The sequence below is a fragment of the Octopus bimaculoides genome, chromosome 2, assembly GCF_046866305.1.
Source record: "Octopus bimaculoides isolate indiv1 chromosome 2, ASM4686630v1, whole genome shotgun sequence".
In the NCBI taxonomy this organism is placed as follows: domain Eukaryota; kingdom Metazoa; phylum Mollusca; class Cephalopoda; order Octopoda; family Octopodidae; genus Octopus; species Octopus bimaculoides.
In genome coordinates, this window is record NC_142929.1 from 9,288,104 (window position 1) to 9,314,503 (window position 26,400).

At 35.2% G+C, this 26,400-nt stretch overlaps 1 long non-coding RNA gene across 4 annotated transcripts in view; it reads right to left on the reverse strand.

The window, feature by feature from the left end:
• The window catches only part of LOC106876595 (uncharacterized), a 92,422-nt gene that overhangs the window by 56,310 nt on the left and 9,712 nt on the right, over positions 1–26,400 (reverse strand). The window contains exon 3 of one of the 4 annotated variants that reach the window (XR_016238148.1): positions 22,011–22,372. The exons of the other annotated variants lie outside the window; for them this stretch is intronic. This is a non-coding gene — a long non-coding RNA (uncharacterized LOC106876595). Of the gene's footprint in view, positions 1–22,010; positions 22,373–26,400 lie in introns of those variants that run through there. 4 annotated transcript variants of the gene reach the window in all.

Here is a 26,400-nt window from a genome sequence, read left to right on the forward strand (position 1 = left end):
ATTAAATATATCATTACTAATATACATAATATATGAAAGTTTGTTGCGAGGGAGACAAAAGTTTTGCAATAACGGAAAAGTAATTTTTTTCAGAGGAAAGATCATGTCTTAAAGGCATAGCAGACTAGACTGCGAACCAACAATGAGACCCGTACATTGTCCCTCAACTAGTAACCGCAATCTATTCTTTGAAAATGGGTTGTACAATGTCTTAAGCATCAGTAATATCCCAATTTTGGCGTCTATGACGTATTTGACCAAAGCTTTGCTTACGTAGGCGTGTACTAGTGGTCAATAACAAAAGCAGAATATAATAGGCAGTTGCTTAATTTCCATTTCAAGCCAGTTATATTTCTATTGAACAAAATTATTTGACAGAGAAATAATTATCTTTCCAATCCTTGCTATGACCCTCACTCCTAGGAAATATTTGATTAAATGTTCACAACTCCTACAAAGGAAACATCTCATTTGAAAATGAAAAAAATCCATTTTGTAATAACTTGTTTTAATAGAACTAAACGCGGTGCTGTGGATGAACAAATTGAGCCCAAAACAAATTAAGCTTTTGCATCAGTGCATAAAATGCAAACGTAATCTAACCCTGTAAAATCACCAAGTAAACAATGAATTCCAATCACATTTGTGATCATAAAATTCAGCTCCTCTTTCATGAAGTGGAATATTCTTGTTGATTGCTGGTAATTTCAGGCAATTTCTAAATCGATTTTGATTGAGGGATGAGAATTGAATCAAGATTTACTCTGGTATGACGTTACAAAAGTAATGGTGACTTTTCCATCAAGTGATGTGAACATATCCAGTTCTGAAAACCAAAGCATCTCCAACGTTCTGCTTTGGATTCAATCCTAGAACTCAATTTGTGTGCATATCAATGCGATTTTTCGTTTGTTAGTCATCACCTGATATTTTCTTTAAACTTTGAGAATGTGAACTCCTTGTCAAATTTTTCACAAATCTTGAGGTCTACCGCTGCAAATATTCAGCAAACGATTTCGAAAGCACTTCAAAATTAATTAAAACATTAGGGGGTTATTTCTACATATAGGGAGTAATATACAGTTCTTTCTATGATTAATGAAATTATTTTTTATTATTGATTAATAATTTTATTCTGAAAAACTATTTTAATATGGTATATACTCTCCTTCTATAGCGTTCCCTGAAATGTCATCTCGCGCCCGCAAGGATGGAGACGTGGCACTTCAGGGAGTGAATCTCATGTTGGAAATCCTTAACTTATTCTGGCATTTATCCTCAAGCAATGTTTATAACATCAAATTATCAAAGTTCATCTTTGAGATCATATGTGATTCATAGTAAAATAACTTTGCTTTTAAACTATAAAGAAAACAGATGATCAGCCGACGGCAAAATCGACAGAACAAATTCCAGAGAATAATGTAAATATCCAGCTAACATGTACTTGATAATGTTATTAGCACGAATTTTCAAATAAAGATTGTTGTTTTTATTCTTGAATAGTAAGATGCCTACAACAACGAGTACACGCACAGCCTAAAGACGGGCAAAATGCCGCTAAGCATTTGTCTGGTGCGCTAATGGTTCTGGTAGCTTCCCGCCGTACACACATATTATTGCTTATTAAAAGAATTGCTTTAATCAATAATATTTATGAGATACACACATACATGTCCTAATTTTGATATGAATACTATTGTATTAAACTATGACAGAAACAACAATATCAATACAGAACGCTATTAGGTGTATGTATATATACAGTCTGTTAAATTCTGTCATACCGGCCATGATGAAATACCACAAGGTATAGAAAATACGTATTCGCCTTTATATATTTAATCCTTTATATTGAACACTCAATATTTCATCTATTCAATAAGACATATTCCATATATTCAATAAGACATTCAATACTTTATTTCATTGTACCATCCATTTTTATTTTATATTATATATTGTATATTATATTATATATTGTATATTCCATATTCTATATCCCACATTGGTTTTGCAGGAATATAAATGAAACATAAAAAACAGACAGTGTTGGAACTCTTTTAAACAAAATAATATATTCCTCTATACACAATCATACAAAACCCCTTTTTTGTATTTATTTTTACTCGCATATATATATATATATATATATATATATATATATATATAATATCAAAGGCTAATCTGAAATATTAGAAATTTCCATTACCAGTAGCCTGGCGTGTAAAAATTTAGTCAATAGACTATATATTATTCATATAAATGCATTGTACATTTAAACACATTAGAGGTATCCATCATAGGACTACCTGCACGCTAGAGAGGACAGTTAAATTCCAAACCACTATTAGGGATAAAATTTCGAAGTGAATGAAAAATAAGACCATTTACCATCTAACTCTTGGACCGAATGATTTCAGAATTATTTTAGCAAATAAAATAATTTGCTAGGCGAAGCTTTCTTCAACAGGAACACCTTAGATTAAATATATATACACGAGGCAATCCGGTACATGATCCGTGCTTATACATTCTAATTTTTCAAATCTACTGCGCAAGCGCAGCTCCTTAGATGGTAAATGTTCTTATTTTTCATTCCCTTCGAAATTTTATCCCTAATAGTGGTTTGTAATTTAACTGTCCTCTCTAGCGTGCAGGTAGTCCTATGATGGATACGTCCTATGTGTTTAAATGTACACTGAATTTATATGAATAATATATAGTCTATTGACTAAATTTTTACACGCTAGGCCACTGGTAATGGAAGTTTCTAATATTTCAGATTACTCTTTGATATTATTAATTATTAATGATTTTTTTTCTTGGATAATTTTCGAAATGAATAACCCAGCATATTTAATTACTGCCGACAAGGTAGATTTGAAAAATTAGAATGTATAAGCACAGGCCATATACTGGATTGCTTCGTGTATATATATTAAATCTAAGGTGTACCTGCTGAAGAAGGCTTTGCCTAGCAAATTATTTTATTTGCTAAAAAAATGTGAAACCATTCGGTCCAAGAGTTAGATGGTAAATGGTCTTATTTTTCATTCCCTTCGAAATTTTATCCCCGATAATGGTTTTGAATTTAACTGACCTCTCTCGTGTGCAGGTAGTCCTATGATGGATATCACTTATGTGTTTAAATGTACACTGTATTGGTATATATGTGTATATATATATGTATGTATGTATATATATATATATATATATATATATATATATATATATATATATATATATATATATATATATATATATATGTTCCCTTTTACTCTTTTACTTGTTTCAGTCATTTGGCTGCAGCTATGCGGGAGCACAGCCTGTAGTTGAGCAAATCGACACCAGCACTTATTCTTTGTAAGCCTAGTACTTATTCTATCGCTCTTTTTCCCCGAACCGCTAAGTTACGGGGACGTAAACACCCCACCATCGGTTGTCAAGCGATGTTGGGGAGGACTAACACAGACACACAAACATATCCACATACATACATACATATATATATGCATATATACGACGGGCTTCTTTCAGTTTTCGTCTACCAAATCCACCCACAAGGCTTTGGTCAGCCCGAGGCTATAGTAGAAGACACTTGCCCAAGGCGCCACACAGTGGGACTGAGCCCGGAACCATGTGGCTGGTAAGCAAGCTACTTACCACGTAGCCACTTCTACGCCTATAGTTTTATCCTCAATATATATATATATATATATATATATATATATATATATATATATATATATATATATATATATATATATATATATATATATATATATATATATATATATATATATATATATATATATATATATAGGATAAAATCTTTATACATCAAAACGAAGAAAAAGATATACACAAACAGTTAAACGGAGATGAAATGAGCTTTGTTACTCAAAACTATGGTGGTAATGAAGATGGTGGTGGTGGTGGTGATGGTAGCTACCCTGCTGTGCCGACCGAATACACATTTTGTTGAGGCAGGCTACGAAATTTGCCCTTATATAAATTATATATATATATATATATATATATATATATATATATATATATATATATATATATATATATATATATTGAGGATAAAACTTTTTTTTTTGTTATCAGTGGCCAGCATGTAAAATGAGTCCAATTAAGGTGAAAATTATAAGTATAATTAGAATAAGGGCTTGGAAAACATTTTCTAGCCTAGATGCTGAGAAATAGACGCCAAAACGTCTCACCATTCAAAGACGTCACGAAAAAGCGGTGTTGAAATCGACGCAACAAGCTAACGGGAATCTCTAATAAAATAGATAGCTCTGTATTAGCCTAATTTCTGGGTTAGCCCAAAGGCTCTCCTGTCCTCAGCAGAACATACTAATAGAAATAAATGAAATATTTATATATACTCACAGGAAAGTAAAACGCAAAGCCACAAGTTCACATAAATAACCCATATATCTCCAAAACAAATTTCGTAGCCTGCCTCAACAACATGTGTATTCGGTCGGCACAGCAGGGTAGCTACCATCACCATCACCATCTTCATTACCACCATAGTTTTGAGTAACAAAGCTCATTCATCTCCGTTCAACTGTTTGTGTATGTCTTTTTCTTCGTTTTGATGTATCTCTACTCTCCCTCTTAATGTAACAGCCTCCCCTGTCCATATCTCTCTATCTGCCGTTCCTTAACTTTTTTGCCAGAACATCACCCTCTGCTGAATATTGTATCTTAAACATATCTCTTTCTCTTTACCTTTCCCTGCCCCACCTACAGCATGTCGTTAACACTTCTCTCTCCTTCTTTCCTGACTTCCTCTTTTCTCTCACCGTCTTTTTCTCTCGTTCTTCGCCTCTCCCTTCAACTAACCACGTGACGCATTTAACCTTAATATACATCTTATTCTACTTGTTCCTCACTTCTTTCTTCTTTACTCATATTCTTCCTCCTCTCTTTCTCTCTCTATCTCTCTCTCTCTCTCCCTCTCTCAGTTTTTACTCCACTCTCACTCCACCACCACCACCTCTCACTCACTCCATTTCCACCTCTCACTCATTCGATTTCCACCTCTCACTCACTCCTCTCCACCGCTCTAATTAACTAAATTATTACGGGCGAACGAACATGATCATCATATAGATTATTATCATTATTTTTTCTTTCGTTTTTGGAGTTGGTTTTCAATATTCTTTATGGGAATTCATGCGTTGAAGCATATTCTGTTGTGTCTGGGGAGAGTCATTCTCTTTTAGTGCCTTATAATTAAAACACACTCACCGGTAAAATTACCACTCATTTATTTTTCTAAAATTTTCTCTGTGTCTTGCAACTCACAACGAAACATTTAGAAAAATAAATAAGTAAATGCCTGGAAATTCTACCGGTGACTGCGTTAAATTATAAGGCACTGAAAGAGAATGACTCTCCCCAGACACAACAGGATCATTTTTTCTGTAACCTATAAATGTAATAATTATCGCTAAGTGTATAAACATTGTGCTTCGTATACAAATACATATAATTTGCATTTAATGTGTGTAAACATATCTCACTTTACATATAAATAAATTCCATTTACATTTAAAACGTATTGATATATTTTGTTTTGTACAATAAATATACTTCTTTTGCATTTAAAGTGTTTGTGTATTATTCTATTTAGTTTTGTATAATAATATATTCTGATCGGATTTGAACTGTTAAATGAATTTGTAATTAGATTTTATCTTTAATAAATTACAACTGAAAATGTCCTCTCGGGGATTTCTTTTCTGAATCAGTCCTTTTATAAAGAGCAACAGCCAGAACACAATTGTTACATCCGAATATTAAGAGCACTCTTAAATATATCTTGGTGAACTCATCCTACAAAGAAACAGATATTTCTGCCATTATAAAGGAAGGCGCTGCGCTTTGCAGAACATTGCTTGCGAGCTAAAGCTGAACTGGCAAGTGACCTACCGCTCTGCATGCCAAAGCATGGCCATACTCGAGCAGATCCAAACACACAACATATGTAGATCAACTCACCAGAGAAACTTGATACCCCCTCGCAGACCTCGCTCGACTTATGCAGGATCGAGATGGTTGCGTGGGTTAAAAATATCGGAGCAAGCTCGACCAGAAGATAATAGTGAAATAAAAGTTTTACATTATCAAATAGTAATGGTTTTATTCAAATATTTGCAAAAACAGAATCTCTAATGTTCAAAATATTCTCTTAAAGGTAACATAAAAATAATAGCGACAAAAGCAACATTGATACCAAAAAGTAATATTTATCCCCAATTAAAAGTGGAATACTGAGTTAGTTACCGTGCACAAAACCTCTCATGTGAACTTGTGCATGAACTACAAGTCTATATGAGAAGTTCTCTCTTGTTAACTTTTGCAGTGTTATGCGTTCTAACACAACATCTACTTTTAATCTGAGAGAAGCTTCATAAAAATGTTAGAAGATTAAAAGTCCAATAACTTCTTTTTTCTTTCACATTTTAGGAGTAGATTGCAGTCTTGAATATCAGACGTGTTTAATTCTATAGACATACGAGTTTTAAGCGGTAAAATTTATCATTTTAGCGAAATCAGAAATGGAGTAATGCGAAGAGTGCAGGAGTAATCTGAAACCGAGCTCATGCCATATCCGGGAAAGGGGCACGGGGGGAGGATAATTTAAAATCGATTTCAGATTACTAGGAGGTAACTTAGAATGGGGTGGGGGTTAACTTGAAGTATTTATAAGCAGTATTATTTCTATTAAAAATGCTTAACATACTTATTACAAGCTAAAATACTTTGAAACTCTTACAACGTAAACCACGAATGATGATTTTCAATCTGGAGTGGCTGTGTGGTAAGAAGCTTGCTTCCCAGCCATATGGTTCCAGGTTCAGTTCCACTGCGTGGCACCTTGGGCAATTGTCTTTTAATATTGCCACGGGCCAGCCAAAACTATATAGGTGTATTTGGTAGACGGAAACTGAAAGAAGCTCAACGTATATATATATATATATATATATATATATATATATATATATATATCTGTGTATATGTGTGTTTGTGTCTCTGTATGCCCTTCTACATCGTTTGACAACCGGTGTTGGTGTGTTTACGTCGCCGTAAGTTAGCGCTCCTGCACAAGTGACCGATAGAATAAGCACCAGGCTTACAAAAGTAAATACTGGGGTCGATTCATTTAACTAAAAATTCTTCAAAATGGTGCCGAAGCATGGCCGCGGCTTCATGTCTGAAACAAGTAAATGATAAAATAAAAAACAACTATGTCGTTATCTTTTTTTTTTTTTCTTTGTCCAGGCAAAACCTTAATTACAGCATTTTAGATTTCTTTTATTTCCAAAATACAAAACACAGTTTCGCCATTGTTTTGCTATTGAATCAACTTGAAGCCCCTGTTGAGTAAGAAATTGTACAATATTTTCTCAGATAAAACCATTAAATAGCATCATGCTAAGCTCTAATGTTTTCCTGTTCGATTTATTTTCCCATAACTTAACTTCTCAGACATATTAAATAAATCATAAAATAAATACCCATACATTCTCTCTCTCTCTCTCTCTCACGCGCACACACACACATACATATACACATGCATATATATATATATATATATATATAATCTATATATATATATATATATATATATATATATATATATATATATATATATATATTATAGAGATAGATAGATAGGTGAGATATATTAAATTCATTATGAAGTATATTTTGATACATGTAACACACACTCACAGACATGTATATATATATATATATATATATATATATATATATATGAAATGGGGTGGGTTTGTAGTGGTATGTGTGTTTATGTTCATATTTTTGTGTGCGTGAAGATTCAGATGATGTTTAAACAGACCCAGTCTGTGAAACTTTTTTTCAATATTGTTCTGAAGCTATTTCACAACTATCATTTCGTCCCGTTGTCAGGTAATTGAGAACGATCACCAACTGATATATTGCTGTGTCTAATTCAGATATGAAATTATCTCTGTATAAAATCAGATTCATTTTCCATCAAAATATACTGAAAGTGAAATATTTATTTCTCACACTAAATAACATGAATGAGTTCTAATTGTAATACAGGAAATTTCGTTTTTTATTACTGCATGTTTTAACTTAGGATTATAACCTGAGAAGTATTAATGTACTTTGTGGTTAACAAGCTTACTTTGCAAATGTAAACCCTTAAAAGTTATGTCCCAGCATGGCTGCAGCCCAATCGCTTAAAGCTTAAAATTGCGGAAAATACAGAACGTTTTCTCTTCAAATAAAAGCAATTCAAATGGGAAAATGAGCATTGCATCACATCCTTATTAGATATAATATTACACATTATATCGTATATAACTTACCATGCACATGTGTTGCCACAGAACGCATCACGCTAAATTGATTCATATAATTCATACAAATCGCTCGACTTCAATCATGTTTCACTGAATTTTCACGAGTGTAGCTTACCCTTCATTTTATGTATGAGCACAGTTTCATCCCTTTTTAATTCAAACTTGATATTTTCATATAAGACATTAAAAATGTCATTTTACATGGTTATATTTTCTCCAACGGATTCGTTGGTATCTTTGTTTCATGAGAGACATTGAGTTAGAAATCAAAGGAGGTAAGGTAATTAAATGCTACCGTGTATTGAAAATTGGCAAATGTTTCAGCCTATGTAATGTGGTATTGGTGTGTGAAAACAAAGAAAGTTTGGAGAAATATAGGTTCCTTAAAGTTACATTTGTCCGTTCTTCAAAGAGATGTGGAGTTAGACTGGAGTTACTTCAAGACTAAATGAAAACATTTGTAAAATACTGCAATAGCATGTCAGCTACGTGCACAAATAGGTTAAGAGTTAGTATTGCTTAAGTGCAAAGCATTTTGTGCGCAGTGAATGCGGTTGCCTTAGCTGTAAAAACAGAGTATTTGAAGTTCTACAGAACATTGACCATCGCGTGATACGATGGTACAACATTACATGAATAATAATTCTATAATCTGAACTCAATAATTTGATGTCGATGTATTTATAGCCAAGAGAATTCCTTTGAAATTGAATATAATTACCATTTTACACTTATGTTGAAAAATATATTCTTCAGAACTAGAAATAGTATAGAAGTGCAAAGTTTAAACGGATCAATGAATTGAATTTTAAATTGTTCTGAAATCGGTTGCTGAAACAATGTCTCTTCGGTGATTGTTATTGGGTCAGTTTAGTATTTAGCAAGCTAGAAGAAACGCAGAGCAATAAAACACTATATTCTTTCTTCTAAGAAGTTTAGATCATGCAGCTGTCAATTTTGTTTGTCAGCCAAACTACAGGGTGATACAATATATGCATGTCATTGATTTTCGATTCTCAAATAAAATGCAAGACGCCGTTCAAGCAAAATACGCATTCATTGATACACTTTGTATTTATTTACTAAATACATGACATAACTGAAAGTTTTCTTTAAATGCAAATTAGTGCAAATGCTGGAGAAGAGAATATGAAATTCATTGTACAAAGCTACGTAATATATTTGTATATTAGCATAATGTTTCCACAAATCTGACTGTCATTGGCTATGGTTGTGACATTGAACTAAGAGTCAAATACATACAATCTTGTTTTAATTGATCCATTTCAAAATGTCTGATCATAAGTTTAGTCATATAGAAGCGAATGCTTTAAAGCCGTATGGAACATTAATTGAAACGCTACTGTCTACAACATGTAATTTGCCGATAGGCAATAATAGATTACGTATTGATTGATAAAGTTGGATTAGTCGCTTGAAACAGAATGGTCCAGGAATAGCAAAAGTGCATTCTTGACGTCATTAGATTGATTTGTTACTATAAATAGCTTGAAGGCACGAATGCAAAATACGTTACGGCGTTGTTTAGAGTGTTCAACAGTACATTTCCCCTCTAGCAAATCTACCCTTAATGCGTACAAGATGTGAATATATGAATATGGCATTTTCGTTTAATCCAACTACAGAAAATTCTTACATTGACAGGGGTAATAACCATATTATGTATACACGTTTGTGTGTGTGTATGTGTGTGTATACATACACGCATGCGCACTCACAAGCATAGCGTATGAGGTTTAATTTCATTATCAAAACATTAAATGTGATCATTCCAATGAAAGAAATTGGTGAGAAAATGAATGTTGATATGGATAGTCAATGGTTTTGCCTTCATTTGCTGACTGCCTGACTGACTGAATAAATTGTGAATTGTATAGTAAGATAGATGTCTTGACACAGAGAAAACCAGCCTGTGACACTGTCCATCATCGTCATCATCCAGTGTTTTAAGTTCGGGTTTTGTCCCCGTTAACAGAGGTGGCCGGATCTACCTCAATGCCATAGCAACCAAGGTAGGCAGATGCATCCCACCCCAACCTTTGGGCTGGCTGGTGCCCATTCTCCTTTGCTATCATGAGGCTTCTTTGGAGCTGCATATTTTCCGGAGAGCATGTCCTTCCTAACCCCCAACCTCAGTTTCTAGATATGAGTGGTTCTGAGACCAAGGCCTCTACCACGACTTTTGAGAAATGTGGTGGAAAACTAGCTCAGGAAGGCAGGGACGCTACTCCCTGAGAACCCTTTCGGAGCTCCCCTACCTATTTTATAGAAAAGCGGGTGATTCAATGGTAGTTTCCAGGTCCATCAAGTATCTGGGACGCAATTTGGTCTTATTAAATATACCCTATAGAGTTTAAATGGAGCTCAGGTTACATAAATTTTACTTGTTAACACAGGGCACACCAAACACTATTGGCATACTAAACTGACTGCGACCCTACGAAATCAAAGCAACCTGGTATCTGCTTCTAACAGAACATCCAAACCATGACTGCAAATGCTTGACGCTAAACTTCAAACAGCTGGTGTTGCGCTCAGCAATCTTGATCCTCTTCTCAAGAAACAATACTTTGAGTAATTGCTCAAGATTTTCAAACTTTTGGTTCAAGTGAATAATTTGTGATGTGACGTTTCTGTTCATTGAGAAAAGCCTGCAGTCGGGTTCCCGTGACTTCCTCTGTGGGTGGTTGTCCTTGATGTGCTAACTCATCTGTTTCTGTCTCAATTTTATGAATCTCGCCTACACTGTTAAACCATCTCTATTTCACCATTATTTCATTGTAGTGGTTCTTATGAGGGGTGTAAATTTTTCTGCCAAAACCTTGCTCAGTCAGATGGCGTTCCAAAAAAATAATTCGATATAGAAGTCTGGAACTAACCAGGTTTTATAACAGTAACATGGGTAACATACTAGGGCTTTTTCGTTTTCGCGCACATTATTGATGGCCTTCAGAACAACTCTTCGGTTAGTAGTCTTGTCCATGGTTACAGCACTGCTTTTTTTATAAGCACAAAAGTACGTATTATTCACACAATACAATTGCATAAAAGGACTCTCAGAAGCCATAATACACAAATGTGCTCTAAAATATTTATTGAATATTTTGAGATCAATAGGATACTCGTATATTATTATTTTAACGCTTGTTAAGGTGGCGAGCTGGCAGAATCATTAGCACACTGGACGAAATGCTTAGCGGTATTTCACCCTTCGGTACGTTCTGAGTTCAAATTCCTCTGAGGTCGACTTTGCCTTTCATCCTTTCGGAATCAATAAATAGAGTACCTGTTGCGTACTGGATCGATCTAATCGACTGACCCTCTCCTCCGCGACTTCAGGCACTCTGCGTATAGTAGAAATTATAATTTTAACATTTTTTCGTTCAGAGCAATAATACTGTAAATTAATGGGGATTTCCTCGAACTGCGATGAAGATCTCTTCTCACATCTGCTATGCAAAACAGTTATGCTATTTCTGAATATCCATTTTTCTCTTTAATGTTGAAATTTCTCAGACACGCATGTAAACGCACATATGTGTGTACATATGTGTGTACGCACATCAAACTCGGACACGAGTGGTACCCACGACGACCATATGTGTGTGTGTGTGTGTGTGTGTGTGTGTGTGTGTGTGTGTGCGTGTGTGTGCATGTTTGTGTGTGTGTAGGCAAATTCAAGGATAAAGAAAACGAAAAACAGCATTAGTCAGTAGGACGTATTCAGTGAAAGTATTAGAATAGAACTAAGTGAAAGTTTAGATGGGAAAAAATAGGAATAGAAATGACGTTTCAAGCATAGCTCTTCGTCGGATAGAGGAAGAAATCCAGAGAAGACGAACAAGTGGAGGCAGCAGATAGTCCGGAGAAAAGCACCGAGAGTCTGAGTGTTGTGTGCGTATCAGTGTGTGTGTGTATGTGTGTGTGTGTGTGAACTGGTGTGTGTATATATGTTTGTGTCTATGTATGTGTTTGTATGTGTGTATATCTATCTTTTAGTGTGTGTACAGGTATGTGTGTACGTGTGTGTGTGTGTGTGCGTGTAATGGGTAAATTATGAATGTAAATCTGTGAAAGTGTGTGGAAGATAAGTAGAGAGAGAAAAGGAGGATGAGTTTGGTGAGAGAGATGGAATTTGGAAGTTGTTGCAAGAATGAAGATGTTACAAACAGGACGAGTGTGCTAAGTCCAATCAGTATATGAGTTGTGAAATGTACCGTTGCTTCTTGCAAAATCTGATTGTGGTGGGTGCATCGTGTAAGGCCAGGTCGAACACCATGAAGTGTTGGATGGAGTGGTTGTTGAAGTAGAAGTGGCGGGCAAGTGAAGTATCTTTTCTGGAGGCGGATATCTCATGCATGTTCAGGAAATCTGTCAGCCAGACAGCAGCCAGTCTGCCCAATATATAAAGACCCGCAAAGAGTACATTTAAGGCAGTTGATGACATTAGACTAGATAAGGAAATCATTTATTTAACGCCAGTGATACTTCGTTTGTGAGACCCTTCTTTTCTGTTATTACTGGACCATCGTTTGACAATTCTCCTTGAAAATGAAAATATCACACTTTAGAACTTGAAATATCTTGAATGTTTACTAGATATCATGTTAGACTGAGCCTATTTGTTATCGTTATTGCCGAATTAGACACCAGCAATCGTTTCCTATATAAACAGCTTAGTTATTGGTTTGATATATTCTTTGAAGCCTATTAAAAATATCTGAAGCCATGCTATATTTGCGTTGTAGTAAAGAAATTAACCCACCTGCTTACTCAAACTAAAAGAATGACCATGCAGTGTGCTTACATAGAGGTAATGAAACAAAAATATAAATAGGGCATTGTTTCTTTTTATAAATGAAGATTATGAACAAAGACTATAATTACATACCTATCTAAGAAACAATGATATATTATTCTCTTTCTCTCCCACTCTCTCTCTGTCTCTCCCTCTCATGTACACGCACGCTTTGTTAAACCATAAGAACACTCACATAATCACACATTCTTGCACATCTGCTACAACTTGCAGAATGTCTATTAATGGATTACGTCATACACAGACTAATATTTTTTCATCCGAATAGATAACATTGTTTCACATCGTAGAACTGCATTTTCCGCTTTCTTAAATATACCCAGTCGTACACTTCTGCGAGAAAGATTATCTCAATATAGACACCCCATTCATTCGTTCCACTCTTAGACTTCATTAACTAAGAATTAACATTTTTGTTGTGATATTAAAACTACTTGTCCTTAACCCTTCCTTCTCTCATGGAAATTTAACATTATTCATTCTTATCCTGGTCTCCTTGTCGGTATATTTTGACAGTATGTTATTTTCAATTGTTTAAATTATTTACATTTGACGGATATTTATCCTCATCTTGTTTGTTGTTAACACAATGTTTCGGCTGATATACCCTCCAGCCTTCATCAGGTGTCTTGAGGAAATTTCGAACCTGGGTTCTCATTCCTAAGGTATTTTTCGATGATGATATTATTCTTCTTCTTCTTCTTCTTCTTCTTCTTCCTCTTCTTCTTCTTATTATCATTATTCAGGTCACTGCTTGAAATCGAACTCGGAATCTTGGGGTTAGTAGCCCGCGCTCTTAACCACTACGCCATATACCCGTGGGCATATGAATAATAATAATAATAATAATAATAATAATAATAATAATAACATCGAAAAATATCTGAAGACATCTGAAGAAGGCTGGAGGGTATATCAGCCGAAACGTTGTGTTAACAAGAAACAAGATGAGGACAAATATCCGTCAAATGTAAATAACGTAAATAATGTACATAATTCCTCATCTCTTAAATATAGAACTTTGTTATTTTCAATGTCTTATGCATGTTCAGATTGGGAAGTACCAAGATTATGTATGGCATATTTTAAAAATCTGTTGCCATATATCAGTCCAATATGCAATTTCATGATTGAACGTTTACTGGATAGGCGCATGAGTGGCTGTGTGGTAAGTAGCTTGCTTACCAACCACATGGTTTCGGGTTCAGTCCCACTGCGTGACACCTTGGGCAAGTGTCTTCTATTATAGCCTCGGGGCGACCAAATCCTTGTGAGTGGATTTGGGCTGGCATGTGTAACCTGATCACCTCTACCGATCAAACACACAACCCATGCGCTCCAGTTGCAACACCGATTCTGCTCAAATTTGACGTCATGTTACTTAGTTTGGTTTGAAATAAAGAACTTGATTAGCGTAATAATCCCAACTTAATGCCAGGCAAAGCCGGGCTATACTGCTAGTATATATATATATATATATATATATATATATATATATATATATATATATATATATATATAAATATATATATATATATAACCCCAATATATATATATATATATACATTATTATGATTGACCGTTGACTGAATACTATTCAATTTTTTTTCTCCGTGTTTTTCTCCTTGTCTCCGTATTCTTTCTGTTGAAGAGCGTAGCTCGAAACGTCAAAGACTTTCCGTATTCCCGAGCGTCATACTAATACATCCTTTTGTTATTTACACCACCTGTCCTCGTCTGTTTTTTTTCCGTATATTCTCCCATATATATATATATATATATATATATATATATATATATATATATATATACAAGAAATGAGGGCAGGGAATCGTCAATTAATAATAGAATTAACAATTAACAATTTTGCCAAGTAGTTCAGTATGAAATAAACCTTTATCGGTAAGACCATTTATCATCATAAATATAAAGGATTAGCAATTAAGTTGCTTCTCCAACATACTGAAAATTCAGAAACAGCAGTCAAAGAACTACTGATTCTAAACTACAAATTTTTCTCTAAAATGGATGGCGATATTTATGGCACACATAGAACAAAAAACCGGAGGGAAAAACACAAACAAAACAAGCCTTTAGTTAATTGGGTACGAATCGTTTCATGGTTAAGCGAACGAAAACTTCACTATTCCAATCTTCAGCCCAAATATTCTGATAAATTTGAAAGTGTCTCTAAAAAAATTCACGGTAATCCTTGGCCATGCGACACCAAAAATCAACGATAAGAAAGGCACTTACGAATTCATCGGCTAGCGAGTTCAGGCATCCCACCCCAAAGAAATCCACTCCATGTGCGCCACAAATAGTCCCGTATGAAAAAAAGTTCCGTGTGGAAGGATTACGGTTTAACTATCTAACTTAGAGATATCAAATATAAAATATACAAGAAATGAGGGCAGGGAATCGTCAATTAATAATAGAATTAACAATTAACAATTTTGCCAAGTAGTTCAGTATGAAATAAACCTTTATCGGTAAGACCATTTATCATCATAAATATAAGGGATTAGCAATTAAGTTGCTTCTCCAACATACTGAAAATTCAGAAACAGCAGTCAAAGAACTACTGATTCTAAACTACAAATTTTTCTCTAAAATGGATGGCGATATTTATGGCACACATAGAACAAAAAACCGGAGGGAAAAACACAAACAAAACAAGCCTTTAGTTAATTGGGTACGAATCGTTTCATGGTTAAGCGAACGAAAACTTCACTATTCCAATCTTCAGCCCAAATATTCTGATAAATTTGAAAGTGTCTCTAAAAAAATTCACGGTAATCCTTGGCCATGCGACACCAAAAATCAACGATAAGAAAGGCACTTACGAATTCATCGGCTAGCGAGTTCAGGCATCCCACCCCAAAGAAATCCACTCCATGTGCGCCACAAATAGTCCCGTATGAAAAAAAGTTCCGTGTGGAAGGATTACGGTTTAACTATCTAACTTAGAGATATCAAATATAAAATATACAAGAAATGAGGGCAGGGAATCGTCAATTAATAATAGAATTAACAATTAACAATTTTGCCAAGTAGTTCAGTATGAAATAAACCTTTATCGGTAAGACCATTTATCATCATAAATATAAGGGATTAGCAATTAAGTTGCTTCTCCAACATACTGAAAATTCAGAAACAGCAGTCAAAGAACTACTGATTCTAAACTACAAATTTTTCTCTAAAATGGATGGCGATATTTATGGCACACATAGAACAAAAAACCGGAGGGAAAAACACAAACAAAACAAGCCTTTAGTTAATTGGGTACGAATCGTTTCATGGTTAAGCGAACGAAAACTTCACTATTCCAATCTTCAGCCCAAATATTCTGATAAATTTGAAAGTGTCTCTAAAAAAATTCACGGTAATCCTTGGCCATGCGACACCAAAAATCAACGATAAGAAAGGCACTTACGAATTCATCGGCTAGCGAGTTCAGGCATCCCACCCCAAAGAAATCCACTCCATGTGCGCCACAAATAGTCCCGTATGAAAAAAAGTTCCGTGTGGAAGGATTACGGTTTAACTATCTAACTTAGAGATATCAAATATAAAATATACAAGAAATGAGGGCAGGGAATCGTCAATTAATAATAGAATTAACAATTAACAATTTTGCCAAGTAGTTCAGTATGAAATAAACCTTTATCGGTAAGACCATTTATCATCATAAATATAAGGGATTAGCAATTAAGTTGCTTCTCCAACATACTGAAAATTCAGAAACAGCAGTCAAAGAACTACTGATTCTAAACTACAAATTTTTCTCTAAAATGGATGGCGATATTTATGGCACACATAGAACAAAAAACCGGAGGGAAAAACACAAACAAAACAAGCCTTTAGTTAATTGGGTACGAATCGTTTCATGGTTAAGCGAACGAAAACTTCACTATTCCAATCTTCAGCCCAAATATTCTGATAAATTTGAAAGTGTCTCTAAAAAAATTCACGGTAATGCTTGGCCATGCGACACCAAAATCCACGATAAGAAAGGCACTTACGAATTCATCGGCTAGCGAGTTCAGGCATCCCACCCCAAAGAAATCCACTCCATGTGCGCCACAAATAGTCCCGTATGAAAAAAAGTTCCGTGTGGAAGGATTACGGTTTAACTATCTAACTTAGAGATATCAAATATAAAATATACAAGAAATGAGGGCAGGGAATCGTCAATTAATAATAGAATTAACAATTAACAATTTTGCCAAGTAGTTCAGTATGAAATAAACCTTTATCGGTAAGACCATTTATCATCATAAATATAAGGGATTAGCAATTAAGTTGCTTCTCCAACATACTGAAAATTCAGAAACAGCAGTCAAAGAACTACTGATTCTAAACTACAAATTTTTCTCTAAAATGGATGGCGATATTTATGGCACACATAGAACAAAAAACCGGAGGGAAAAACACAAACAAAACAAGCCTTTAGTTAATTGGGTACGAATCGTTTCATGGTTAAGCGAACGAAAACTTCACTATTCCAATCTTCAGCCCAAATATTCTGATAAATTTGAAAGTGTCTCTAAAAAAATTCACGGTAATCCTTGGCCATGCGACACCAAAAATCAACGATAAGAAAGGCACTTACGAATTCATCGGCTAGCGAGTTCAGGCATCCCACCCCAAAGAAATCCACTCCATGTGCGCCACAAATAGTCCCGTATGAAAAAAAGTTCCGTGTGGAAGGATTACGGTTTAACTATCTAACTTAGAGATATCAAATATAAAATATACAAGAAATGAGGGCAGGGAATCGTCAATTAATAATAGAATTAACAATTAACAATTTTGCCAAGTAGTTCAGTATGAAATAAACCTTTATCGGTAAGACCATTTATCATCATAAATATAAGGGATTAGCAATTAAGTTGCTTCTCCAACATACTGAAAATTCAGAAACAGCAGTCAAAGAACTACTGATTCTAAACTACAAATTTTTCCCTAAAATGGATGGCGATATTTATGGCACACATAGAACAAAAAACCGGAGGGAAAAACACAAACAAAACAAGCCTTTAGTTAATTGGGTACGAATCGTTTCATGGTTAAGCGAACGAAAACTTCACTATTCCAATCTTCAGCCCAAATATTCTGATAAATTTGAAAGTGTCTCTAAAAAAATTCACGGTAATCCTTGGCCATGCGACACCAAAAATCAACGATAAGAAAGGCACTTACGAATTCATCGGCTAGCGAGTTCAGGCATCCCACCCCAAAGAAATCCACTCCATGTGCGCCACAAATAGTCCCGTATGAAAAAAAGTTCCGTGTGGAAGGATTACGGTTTAACTATCTAACTTAGAGATATCAAATATAAAATATACAAGAAATGAGGGCAGGGAATCGTCAATTAATAATAGAATTAACAATTAACAATTTTGCCAAGTAGTTCAGTATGAAATAAACCTTTATCGGTAAGACCATTTATCATCATAAATATAAGGGATTAGCAATTAAGTTGCTTCTCCAACATACTGAAAATTCAGAAACAGCAGTCAAAGAACTACTGATTCTAAACTACAAATTTTTCTCTAAAATGGATGGCGATATTTATGGCACACATAGAACAAAAAACCGGAGGGAAAAACACAAACAAAACAAGCCTTTAGTTAATTGGGTACGAATCGTTTCATGGTTAAGCGAACGAAAACTTCACTATTCCAATCTTCAGCCCAAATATTCTGATAAATTTGAAGGTGTCTCTAAAAAAATTCACGGTAATCCTTGGCCATGCGACACCAAAAATCAACGATAAGAAAGGCACTTACGAATTCATCGGCTAGCGAGTTCAGGCATCCCACCCCAAAGAAATCCACTCCATGTGCGCCACAAATAGTCCCGTATGAAAAAAAGTTCCGTGTGGAAGGATTACGGTTTAACTATCTAACTTAGAGATATCAAATATAAAATATACAAGAAATGAGGGCAGGGAATCGTCAATTAATAATAGAATTAACAATTAACAATTTTGCCAAGTAGTTCAGTATGAAATAAACCTTTATCGGTAAGACCATTTATCATCATAAATATAAGGGATTAGCAATTAAGTTGCTTCTCCAACATACTGAAAATTCAGAAACAGCAGTCAAAGAACTACTGATTCTAAACTACAAATTTTTCTCTAAAATGGATGGCGATATTTATGGCACACATAGAACAAAAAACCGGAGGGAAAAACACAAACAAAACAAGCCTTTAGTTAAGCCTATTATTAATTGACGATTCCCTGCCCTCATTTCTTGTATATTTTATATTTGATATCTCTAAGTTAGATAGTTAAACCGTAATCCTTCCACACGGAACTTTTTTTCATACGGGACTATTTGTGGCGCACATGGAGTGGATTTCTTTGGGGTGGGATGCCTGAACTCGCTAGCCGATGAATTCGTAAGTGCCTTTCTTATCGTTGATTTTTGGTGTCGCATGGCCAAGGATTACCGTGAATTTTTTTAGAGACACTTTCAAATTTATCAGAATATTTGGGCTGAAGATTGGAATAGTGAAGTTTTCGTTCGCTTAACCATGAAACGATTCGTACCCAATTAACTAAAGGCTTGTTTTGTTTGTGTTTTTCCCTCCGGTTTTTTGTTCTATGTGTGCCATAAATATCGCCATCCATTTTAGAGAAAAATTTGTAGTTTAGAATCAGTAGTTCTTTGACTGCTGTTTCTGAATTTTCAGTATGTTGGAGAAGCAACTTAATTGCTAATCCCTTATATTTATGATGATAAATGGTCTTACCGATAAAGGTTTATTTCATACTGAACTACTTGGCAAAATTGTTAATTGTTAATTCTATTATTAATTGACGATTCCCTGCCCTCATTTCTTGTATATTTTATATTTGATATCTCTAAGTTAGATAGTTAAACCGTAATCCTTCCACACGGAACTTTTTTTCATACGGGACTATTTGTGGCGCACATGGAGTGGATTTCTTTGGGGTGGGATGCCTGAACTCGCTAGCCGATGAATTCGTAAGTGCCTTTCTTATCGTTGATTTTTGGTGTCGCATGGCCAAGGATTACCGTGAATTTTTTTAGAGACACTTTCAAATTTATCAGAATATTTGGGCTGAAGATTGGAATAGTGAAGTTTTCGTTCGCTTAACCATGAAACGATTCGTACCCAATTAACTAAAGGCTTGTTTTGTTTGTGTTTTTCCCTCCGGTTTTTTGTTCTATGTGTGCCATAAATATCGCCATCCATTTTAGAGAAAAATTTGTAGTTTAGAATCAGTAGTTCTTTGACTGCTGTTTCTGAATTTTCAGTATGTTGGAGAAGCAACTTAATTGCTAATCCCTTATATTTATGATGATAAATGGTCTTACCGATAAAGGTTTATTTCATACTGAACTACTTGGCAAAATTGTTAATTGTTAATTCTATTATTAATTGACGATTCCCTGCCCTCATTTCTTGTATATTTTATATTTGATATCTCTAAGTTAGATAGTTAAACCGTAATCCTTCCACACGGAACTTTTTTTCATACGGGACTATTTGTGGCGCACATGGAGTGGATTTCTTTGGGGTGGGATGCCTGAACTCGCTAGCCGATGAATTCGTAAGTGCCTTTCTTATCGTTGATTTTTGGTGTCGCATGGCCAAGGATTACCGTGAATTTTTTTAGAGACACTTTCAAATTTATCAGAATATTTGGGCTGAAGATTGGAATAGTGAAGTTTTCGTTCGCTTAACCATGAAACGATTCGTACCCAATTAACTAAAGGCTTGTTTTGTTTGTGTTTTTCCCTCCGGTTTTTTGTTCTATGTGTGCCATAAATATCGCCATCCATTTTAGAGAAAAATTTGTAGTTTAGAATCAGTAGTTCTTTGACTGCTGTTTCTGAATTTTCAGTATGTTGGAGAAGCAACTTAATTGCTAATCCCTTATATTTATGATGATATATATATATATATATATATATATATATATATATGTATGTATGTATGTATATATGTATATATATATATATATATATATATATATATATATATATATATATATATATATATGTATATATGTATGTATGTATGTATGTGTGCGTATATGTTTGTGTGTCTGTGTTTGTCCCCCAACATCGCTTGATAACCGATGGTAGTGTGTTTACGGTCCCGTAACTTAGCTGTTCGGCAAAAGAGACCGATAGAATAAGTATTAGGCTTGCAAAGAAATTTATTTTGTCGGGTAATTTATGTGAATTCGTCGTTGTTACCTTAATTGGGTTTCATGTTCTCCCTTTCCTTCACTCATTTATATTTTAATTACATAGTGTATAGGTGCGTGTGCGCCTGTATGCATGCACGTAGACATGCACACGCACATACACACACATGCATAAATTAGTTATAAAGAGAGGAGGAGGAGAGGGAAAGAGAGAGAAAGCTATATGTACAAACGATCACATATATGCCAAAATGTGTTAGCGAACCTTTCCTCTTAAGAAGCCGGTTGCGCAAGCCACAGGAACTGAAGTTAACTCGAAATACTTTTCAAATATATATATACTTTTTCTCTTGCCACTTTTCGAAACTTTGGAAATCTAGAATTATTTGTAAGTACACGATATTATAACTGCTCAATATTCAATACTGAGATGCATACAAATGTTCTTGTCTATTTCAGCAAAAAAAAAAAAAAAATAAAAAGCAAAGAAACTTTATAACCTTCAGAATCAATTGAACCGAAAACAAACGTTTCTGTTTATATTTAGTCAAATAAGAAATCAAACAAAACATTAACTAACACATATTCGATATCGAACCATAAACAAATGTTTCCCTTTATTCTCGCACAAAGAACTTAGACAAAACAACTTTGAAAACTGAAACATATATATTCCCTTGTCTGTTTAGACACATAAAACAGAGCCTTGATATCTTTCGAAAACAAAGTTAAATGAATAAATGAACAAAGGAATATGTCACTCCGTAAATATTACTACAAAAACCCCCGCTTCATAATAAACAAATTGCATGTCTATAATAGTCATATCTCGACAGAGAATGAAATTGATATTCTGATCAATGCCCGGTTCTTTCTTTGCCAGGCTGGAGCGCTTACTACAAGGCCTGTCCTTCTCTGCTGCTCAGTAATTCAACAATCGATCGGTGAGACGAACTAAAAATAAAAGAAATTCAAATTTTCGAAAGCTTTTCATCTCCTTAAAAAGCATTTGGAAAACAAAATTCTATTTGTTATTCTCTTGGTGCTACAGTGCAACGGGATTGTAATCAAGATTAACACAGCCACCATCGCCGCCACCACCACCACCACCAGTACCGCTACCGTCAACAACACCAACAACATTAAACTGAAAAACAGCAGCAGTTTTGGTGGTGGTAACAACAACAACAACTTGCTTTTCCACTGATCTTTTTTTTCCTCTGACCTCTCAGGTGACCTCGTGACTGACCTCTCCGACCGTTTCTTGTCGAAAACCGGCACATAATGTATCCCCCACACTCCGCAATCACTCATCCTTCTATTTGCCAAGTGATTCTGCTACTGCCACCTCCTATTCATCTTCCCCCCCCCTCTGCTTCCCTTCCTTCCACCTCCTCATCTCTGTCATTGTTGCAATTGTCATTGTGTTCTTTTCCACCATCACGACGACCACCACCACCACTATCATCACCACCGCCGTCGGAAACTGCAAAAAGCCTGTCGTGTATGTGTGTGTGTGTGTGTGTGTGTGTGTGTGTGTGTGTGTGTGTCTGTCTGTCCTCCACCACCACTTGATAACTGGTGCTGGGGTGTTTACGTACCCGTAACTTAGCTGTTCGGTAAAAGAATCGGATAGAATTAGCAATGGGGACGATTCTTCTAAGCGGTGTCCTGGCATGGCCACAGTCTGATGAAGGAAACAAATAAACGATTAAAGATAGAAGATAAATCCATTGTCTATCTTTACGCATATCGGCTCACTGACCAACGCCAATGTGTAACCACGAAACACCCAACTACATAATGCACAACGCATCATCTGCCCCAACCACAATGAAACACAACAAGTAACCCAATAGTTTTCTATCCCTTCCGTACTTCATTCCCGATACACCAGAAACAATTTACAGAATGCTTGAAGTTTTTCTTTTAAGCATGTTCATCCACATCCACCGTTCGACAAAAAAACTCCTCACTCCAAGTTCTTGATATGAAATTGATGAAGTGTGCTACGGCTGATCAGGCAGTGCAACAATACCTCGAAAATCTCACTAAAACTTCCAAAACTATGAAGAACGAAGGGTAACATTGTATTTCCTCCAGGCTCTTCTCTTTAACAAACCAAAGCTGACCTTCCTGGTGTCTTGCTAAATTATCTTCCTCAACTTTGCAGAATCATCCATGTCTCGACTTCTCACCTCTGCTCCCTGAGCAGACTCTCTGCGGAGAAAAACTTCCATCTTCGCAGCTAATTTCACATTACACACAGGCAACACATTTCCAACTTTATTTTTGTGTTGCAGAAATAGCGGTCCCCGCATTTATGGCATTTCCCTCGAACACTACAGATTCATGTAGTCATATGCTTTTAGCGTGAATAGAGTATTTTCTAAATATATTGTTGATCTCAAGGAGTTTTATTTTAGCAAGAGTTCGACATAAACAAAGTCCAAAGTGAGCCAAATGTATGTCAAACCTAACAGAGAATGGCTTTACACTTGGCGGCAACAGCAATTTTTCTAAGGTATGGTAGTTTAAACAAGTAGATGTTTTTGTGGTGTTTGTTCTGTATTTTACGTGGTGTAAGTGGCTCGGTGTGTCGACATGCTGCATCGGTTGCAAATGTGAACGAAAGCATATAGAATATAGTTGTGCTTACTACAGATGATGTGGCTTATTTAAATCGGGCGAAGAGTTTTCTTCAAGCCGAATTTTGTTGTGATATCATCTGAAATAATGAGTACAAAATCGAGTACTTGGAGAAATTCTGTTTTCGGTTGAGTATTGAATAGTGTGTTTATCAATTATATTGATATATGCGTTTATCAATATTAATATTTTTATCAATATTAATATTTTTATCAATATTCAATGTGTTTGTCAATATTATTGAATGTTTCAAAGATAGAATAGCATCAGCGAGCGCGATGTACAGATCAATTATGTCACCAACGTGACTTATAAAGAAAAAATAGGAATTGGAAGTGTTAATTACTCGTCTTCCCATTCAGTCTCGTAGTCCATTAAACCTAAAATAGAGGATCACATGAGTAGAACTTATGTGTGTTTATCGTTGTGCTCGTTGGAAGCGAAGCAGGTGTTTGTGCCAAAGATGGAAAAGAGTTGATGAATGTTCGCGGCAGTGAACCCGCATCAGCGGGAATAAGAAGAGATAGTAGAGATAGTAACGATATTCGCAGTTGCGAGGACAATACAGGGTGTGTAGAGAAATATTACATCCAGTTTGGAGTCATGCCTACTGCGCTTGAATATATCGCAATGGTGTTTGTAGACTCATTCCAGCTGTCGACGTGATCAAAGAAAGAAAATTTACGAGCATCTTAAATATCCGAGAGAGGAGCCCGGAAACAATGTAAACAGGTCCGTTGAAGCTAGAGACAATGGTGCAGATTTATGTATTTTTATAAGGTGGTAAGATGTATGTAACTTAATATTACTGATCATGATATTGTTGTTAGCTTTCAAACCGAAATTCGTCGGGTTGCAAACCTCGGTTCATGTAGTATCGATGTCTTCAATCTGGATGCATGTTATGTCTGTGACTATCGCATAAAGCTTGTTGTTAATGATCTGCCTGAATACTAAGCAGTTGTAAGCGTATTCGGCAATGTTGCAAAATTCATTTCCTTTGTCCAATGTGAGATAATAATGTCTTTAGATCGTATGTTTTTAAGACCCCAGACGTCGTGAATGCGAGAGTTGGGGATAGAATTGTGTTTAAGTAGGAATTTGGAGATCGATCCTTTTAGTCTTTGAAGTCTATGATTGAGCTCATTGTTTGCAGGAATAGGTGACGTAGGTCATCGACGTGATAGGCTGGGTTTTTGTCTTTGTACATATCTTCTTAAGTACCTGATAAAATGTGATAAATGTGGAGATCCCTACATCGGCAGCACGATTTGGAAACTCCACACCTGGATTAGGAAACAGCTCAAAAGCACATACCTTCTGGCTAAAGAAATACATCGACAAACGCTGCAACATCTTAGATAGTGATCGAAACATTGGTAACTTGAGAAACAAGGAGGCTATTCTCATTTAAAACATAAAACAAAAATCAACAGAACTGACATTTCTAACTACTCGTGTAACCTATCCCTCATCTATTCGCCGTTCCTCTCATTCGTCTAACTTTTTTCTCAGACACCTTCGCCGCAACAAACAGCATATTTTATCACAACCTACGCTTTTTGAACAAAAACTAAAAGACCCTACCTGCAGACTAACCATAATTTAAAGTTCTGCAACTTTTCAGCGTCCTTTCACACTATCCCACATCATCTTGTCATGCCACGTCACTACCTACCGTGGCTCTTGCTACACCTAACTATCTGCTGCGGGTGATTCTACCAAATTCAAACCTCTACCAATGCAACACCAACGTCCTCTCAACGCCAGAGATGATTTTTTTAAATGGGAATAACTGAAATAAACTCGACTACTCTCACGAACAAGAATACTAAAAATGAACCCGACCTCTCTCAAAAATTCAGTAAAAAAAAGGGAAAAATAATCCAGAATCCTTGTCCATACCTGATCGATCTCAATGGTAGTCATGGAATGTGAAGGTGGCTGAAGAAAATTTAGTAACAGTAACAAATAGTTTATTCTTATTTAGTATAAGCCAAAGCTGACAAATTCACTATTCAAAACAGTTTCATGGGCGGAAGTAATAATAATAAGTTCTACTCAGGAATTTTTTATTGAATAGCATGAGACCTTTTGGCTTTCTCTTCTCTTAAATTCTGGCTTTTCTTTAATATTCCTGTTGTTTTAGATCGATGTATAGGTGTATGTATATATGTAAGTATACTGTAAAGAGTTAATATGTATGTATAATGTATAATAATATATGTTATAAAAATATGTTTGTGTTATTTAATATTTGAACGGTTTTGCTGCCGTTTGTTTATGTAGTTTGATTTCTTTATCCATCAGTTTCTACTAAGATGGAGACGTGG